The sequence below is a fragment of the Oncorhynchus nerka genome, linkage group LG4, assembly GCF_034236695.1.
Source record: "Oncorhynchus nerka isolate Pitt River linkage group LG4, Oner_Uvic_2.0, whole genome shotgun sequence".
NCBI classification, from domain to species: domain Eukaryota; kingdom Metazoa; phylum Chordata; class Actinopteri; order Salmoniformes; family Salmonidae; genus Oncorhynchus; species Oncorhynchus nerka.
The window spans coordinates 71796059-71802438 of record NC_088399.1 but is presented as its reverse complement, the minus strand read 5'-3'; the positions used below and the strand labels follow the sequence as shown (position 1 = coordinate 71802438).

The 6380-nt window shown below is 45.2% G+C and overlaps 1 protein-coding gene across 1 annotated transcript in view; it reads left to right on the top strand.

Annotated features, from left to right (window-relative positions):
* LOC115128545 (receptor-type tyrosine-protein phosphatase U-like) overlaps positions 1–6380 on the top strand; it is a 285266-nt gene that overhangs the window by 201522 nt on the left and 77364 nt on the right. The window lies entirely within an intron of this gene.

The window sequence follows — 6380 nt, the reverse complement described above, 5'->3', positions numbered from 1 at the left end:
AAAGGACAACAAAGTGAAACCTCTAAAGAAACAAGAGACCATAATACAAGAAACAGCACTATAGAGAGATAGAAGAAATACACAACATTACTTTATAAGGACTGAATTCTAACATAATTCTGCCAAGCTTGATACAGCTTCAACTAGCACCGACGTGTCAAGTGAGAGGTGTCAAAGCCCATTAGCCCAACAATGGCAGGAGAGTCACACAGTCTACCCCAACCAAATGGAGAGGCCTTAGAAGCTCCCTCCTGCTGTTCAGAGGTAATTAAAATACAGTACCCTGTGCATGTAAAGAATAATAAGGCAAGAAAAGATTACAAAATGAAGCTCCTTATGGAAAATCAAGAGACACTTTTTGCTGACTATTACAAAAATGGGAACATCAGCAACCTTATCTTCCACACAAACCATCCCCTGGCATGGCACAGTGCTATATTAGCACACTACCCCCTTGTTACGAGAGCGGGGATTAACGAGGGTGGAAACTCAGAATACTTGATAACGAGGACTCTGAGTCAAGTAATATAAATATCTATAAGTCCGGAACAGTAATGGCACAGGGTAATCACAAACAGTTTCAGCTGGACTTTCACCTAATCAAAGAATTAGCCCAGCAGGAGAAGCTCTCCCTTGATAAAGATACCCCCACACCGAGCGGGTCAGACCAGACCTCTTCATTATGTAACCCCACAGACGAGCAACCCCAGCAGAGAGTCAACCTCCCAGCACAGATTACCACTCCCTCATTGAAATGAAGGACAAATTCACCCAGCTGGAGATAAGGCAGGTGGAGCTGGAACAGCAGGTGATTACACTTCAGTCAGCACAGACCCAGACAACAGTCCAGCACAACAACAGCCCCTTAACCAGACCCGGAGAGCTGGAGGTGGACAGAGACATATCTGCACTTTGGACAGTGGTGAGACAAATACAACAGGAGAAAGAGGAGCAGAACAGAGCACTAGAGGAGAGTGTCAGACTGCTGGTGGAGGAGAGGTTGAGGGGGATGGAGGAGAGGTTGAGGGGGATGGAGGAGAGGGTGAGGGGGATGGAGGAGAGGTTGAGGGGGATGGCGTGCGACAGAGAACAACCCACTAGAGAGGTGGCCACCCCACAGAGAAGCCAGCAGAACAGCCCACCTCAGCACCCAACAAAAGTCTCGACACCATAGCAGAACAGTCCACACCAGACCCTGACCATAGAGTCGACATCACAGCAGAACAGACAAATGAAGAACCCCAAGCCCAGCGGCTCTCACCCCCTCTGAGCACCCCCTGTCAGCCTGCCTGATAGCCCTTCTGACAACCCCCCACACCCACTGAGGACAAACACAAGACACAGATTGTACTACTTATGGACTCAAATGGGAAATATATAGAAGAAAAAAAACTTTTTCCCAAACACAGTGTGTCTAAACTCTGGTGTCCAAACACCCAGCGCGCCCTAGACCTTCTGTCTGAGGCCAAACTAGGGTCACCCAGCCACATAATAATACACACAGGCACAAACGACCTGAGAGCACAGCAAGAAAGAGTGGCCACAGCACTGAAGGGAGTGATTGAAAAGGCTTCTTCTACTTTCCCCAACGCACAAGTGGTTATCTCCACCCTGCTACCACGAAAAGACTTCCACCCTGCCACAATACAGCGGGTAAATGCAAGTATTTCCCGTGACTGTGCCTCAAAACCAAATGTTTTCCTGGCCCACCACTCCACCCTGGACTTGAACAGCCTCTATGACCAGGTCCACCTCTACAAGGCAGCAGTGCCCACCTTTGCCCGAACTCTAAAGGACATCGCTTTCAAACGTATCCCCAACACTTCACACAGGAGCAACAGATCAATAGACACCCCAACCAGGCCGGCGAGACACCCTCCCAGACCTGCAGGACCCCCCCCTGGACCTACACATAGAGGACCCACGCCAAGAGGAATTACATCCAGACCACCGCACACCCAGCCACATCCACACCCCCACCCCAACCAATCAACACCCCCCCACGTCAACCATGCCCACACCCCATTTAGGCCCCCTCAGATCAGACCTATGCCACTCCTGCCCACCCCATGCACCCCACCCCCGCAAAGAGGGCCTCAACATGGAAGCCACACATACGCCCAGGTAGTGAGCGGGCAAACAGTCCCAACCCCCACTCTCACACTCGCCCAAGCCAATGGCATGTACCAGATGCTCAGCAGGCTCTGCTCACACTTACTGGCCTGAGGCCAAACCACGACCAACAACATTGGACACTCTATGGAACAAAAAGCATTCACTATATCATCCTGGAATATCCAAGGCATGAGGTCATCTGCCTTTGGCCCGAAGAGCAGAAACCCGGACTTCACCAAAGAAATCGGTAACACAGACATTGTCATCCTGCAAGAAACCTGGTATAGAGGAGACAGACCCACTGGTTGCCCTCTAGGTTACAGAGAGCTGGTAGTCCCATCCACCAAACTACCAGGTGTGAAACAGGGAAGGGACTCAGGGGGTATTTTTTTACCTTTATTTTACTAGGCAAGTCAGTTAAGAACAAATTCTTATTTTCAATGACGGCCTAGGAACAGTGGGTTAACTGCCTGTTCAGGGGCAGAACGACAGATTTGTACCTTGTCAGCTCGGGGATTTGAACTTGTAACCTTCCGATTACTAGTCCAATGCTCTAACCACTAGGCTACCCTGCCGTATGCTAATTTGGTATAGAGCAGACCTAACTCACTCCATTAAATTAATCAAAACAGGAACATTCTACATTTGGCTAGAAATTCAAAAGGAAATTATCCTAACAGAGAAAAATGTCCTCCTGTGTGCTACCTATATCCCCCCACTAGAATCCCCATATTTTAATGAAGACAGCTTCTCCATCCTGGAGGGCGAAATCAATCATTTCCAGGCCCAGGGACATGTACTAGTCTGTGGCGACCTAAATGCCAGAACCGGACAAGAACCTGACACCCTCAGCACACAGGGGGACAAACATCTGCCTGGAGGTGACAGCATCCCCTCCCACATATGCCCCCCTAGGCACAACTATGACAACATAACCAACAAAAACGGGTCACAACTCCTGCAGCTCTGTCTCACGCTGGGTATGTACATAGTCAACGGTAGGCTTCGAGGGGACTCCTATGGTAGGTACACCTATAGCTCATCTCTTGGCAGTAGTACTGTAGACTACTTTATCACTGACCTCAACCCAGAATCTCTCAGAGCGTTCACAGTCAGCCCACTGACACCCCTATCAGACCACAGCAAAATCACAGTCTACTTAAACAGAGCAATACTCAATCATGAGGCATCAAAGCCAAAGGAACTGAGTAACATTAAGAAATGCTATAGATGGAAGGAATGCAGTTTGGAAACCTACCAAAAAACAATTAGGCAACAACAAATTCAATCCCTTTTAGACAATTTCCTGGGTAAAACGTTCCACTGTAATAGTGAAGGTGTAAACCTGGCTTTAGAAAATCTTAACAGTATATTTGACCTCTCAGCTTCCCTATCAAATCTAAAAATCTCAAATAGAAAACCGAAGAAAATTAACAATAATGATAAATGGTTTGATGAAGAATGCAAAAATCTAAGAAAGAAATTGAAAAACCTGTCCAACCAAAAACATAGAGACCCGGAAAACCTGAGTCTACGCCTTCATTATGGTGAATCACTAAAACAATACAGAAATACACTACGGAAAAAGAAGGAACAGCATGTCAGAAATCAGCTCAATGCAATTGAAGAATCCATAGACTCTAACCACTTCTGGGAAAATTGGAAAACACTAAACAAACAACAACACAAAGAATTATCTATCCAAAATGGAGATGTATGGGTAAACCACTTCTCCAATCTTTTTGGTTCTATAACAAAGAACAAAGAGCAAAAACATATACATGATCAAATACAGATCTTAGAATCAACTATTAAAGACTACCAGAACCCACTGGATTCTCCAATTACATTGAATGAGTTACAGGACAAAATAAAAACCCTTCAACCCAAAAAGGCCTGTGGTGTCGATGGTATCCTCAATGAAATGATCAAATATACAGACAACACATTCCAATTGGCTATACTAAAACTCTTTAACATCATACTTAGCTCTGGCATCTTCCCCAATATTTGGAACCAAGGACTGATCACCCCAATCCACAAAAGTGGAGACAAATTTGACCCCAATAACTACCGTGGAATATGTGTCAACAGTAACCTTGGGAAAATCTTCTGCATTATTATTAACAGCAGACTCGTACATTTCCTCAATGAAAACAATGTACTGAGCAAATGTCAAATTGGCTTTTTACCAAATTACCGTACAACAGACCATGTATTCACCCTGCACACCCTAATTGACAACCAAACAAACCAAAACAAAGGCAAAGTCTTCTCATGCTTTGTTGATTTCAAAAAAGCCTTCGACTCAATCTGGCATGAGGGTCTGCTATACAAACTGATGGAAAGTGGTGTTGGGGGTAAAACATACGACATTATAAAATCCATGTACACAAACAACAAGTGTGCGGTTAAAATTGGCAAAACACACACATTTCTTCACACAGGGTCGTGGGGTTAGACAGGGATGCAGCTTAAGCCCCACCCTCTTCAACATATATATCAACGAATTGGCGCGGGCACTAGAAAAGTCTGCAGCACCCGGCCTCCCTGCTAGAATCCGAAGTCAAATGTCAGCTGTTTGCTGATGATCTGGTGCTTCTGTCACCAACCAAGGAGGGCCTACAGCAGCACCTAGATCTTATGCACAGATTCTGTCAGACCTGGGCCCTGACAGTAAATCTCAGTAAGACCAAAATAATGGTGTTCCAAAAAAGGTCCAGTCACCAGGACCACAAATACAAATTCCATCTAGACACTGTTGCCCTAGAGCACACAAAAAACGATACATACCTTGGCCTAAACATCAGCACCACAGGTAACTTCCACAAAGCTGTGAACGATCTGAGAGACAAGGCAAGAAGGGCATTCTATGCCATCAAAAGAAACATAAATTTCAACATACCAATTAGGATTTGGCTAAAAATACTTGAATCAGTCATAGAGCCCATTGCCCTTTATGGTTGTGAGGTCTGGGGTCCGCTCACCAACCAAGACTTCACAAAATGGGACAAACACTGTCACGAACCTCGCTGAAGAGGGTGCCTCTTCCTGTTCGGGCGGGGCTCGGCGGTCGTCGTCACCGGCCTATTAGCTGCCATCGATTCTTTTTCCGTTTGTGTTTGTTATTGGTTAATTGGGTACACCTGATTTGTATTAGGGTTTGTTTGTAGGGTATTTAAGGGCACTAGGCCTGCTGGGTTTTTGTGCGGGCTTGTTTATTGTTACTCTGTGTTTGATGGGTTATTGCTTTTCGTGTTCTTTATTTATCCGGTCTATTTTTGTCCTGTTGTTTTTGGACTGGCAACTATTTACGCCTTGTGTGTTGGCGTCATTCATTTTTGGTTGCACCAGTGAATAAATTTGTGAAAAACGAAGGAACCCTGCTCTCTGCGCCTGATTCTACCCACCACTCATAGTTTTTTGTAACAAACACCAAATTGAGACTCTGCACGCAGAATTCTGCAAAAATATCCTCCTGTACAACGTAAAACACCAAATAATGCATGCAGAGCAGAATTAGGCCGATACCCACTAATTATCAAAATCCAGAAAAGAGCCGTTAAATTCTACAACCACCTAAAAGGAAGCGATTCACAAACCTTCCATAACAAAGCCATCACCTACAGAGAGATGAACCTGGAGAAGAGTCCCCTAAGCAAGCTGGTCCTGGGGCTCTGTTCACAAACACAAACACACCCTACAGAGCCCCAGGACAACAGTACAATTAGACCCAACCAAATCATGAGAAAACAAAAAGATAATTACTTAACACATTGGAAAGAATTAACAAAAAAACAGAGCAAACTAGAATGCTATTTGGCCCTACACGGAGAGTACACAGCGGCAGAACACCTGACCACTGTGACCGACCCAAAATTAAGGAAAGCTTTGACTATGTACAGACTCAGTGAGCATAGCCTTGCTATTGAGAAAGGCCGCCGTAGGCAGACATGGCTCTCAAGAGAAGACAGGCTATGTGCTCACTGCCCACAAAATGAGGTGGAAACTGAGCTGCACTTCCTAACCTCCTGCCCAATGTATGACCATATTAGAGAGACATATTTCCCCCAGATTACACAGATCCACAAAGAATTCGAAAACAAATCCAATTTTGAAAAACTCCCATATCTTTTGGGTGAAATTCCACAGTGTGCCATCACAGCAGCAAGATTTGTGACCTGTTGCCACGAGAAAAGGGCAACCAGTGAAGAACAAACACCATTGTAAATACAACCCATATTTATGCTTATTCATTTTATCTT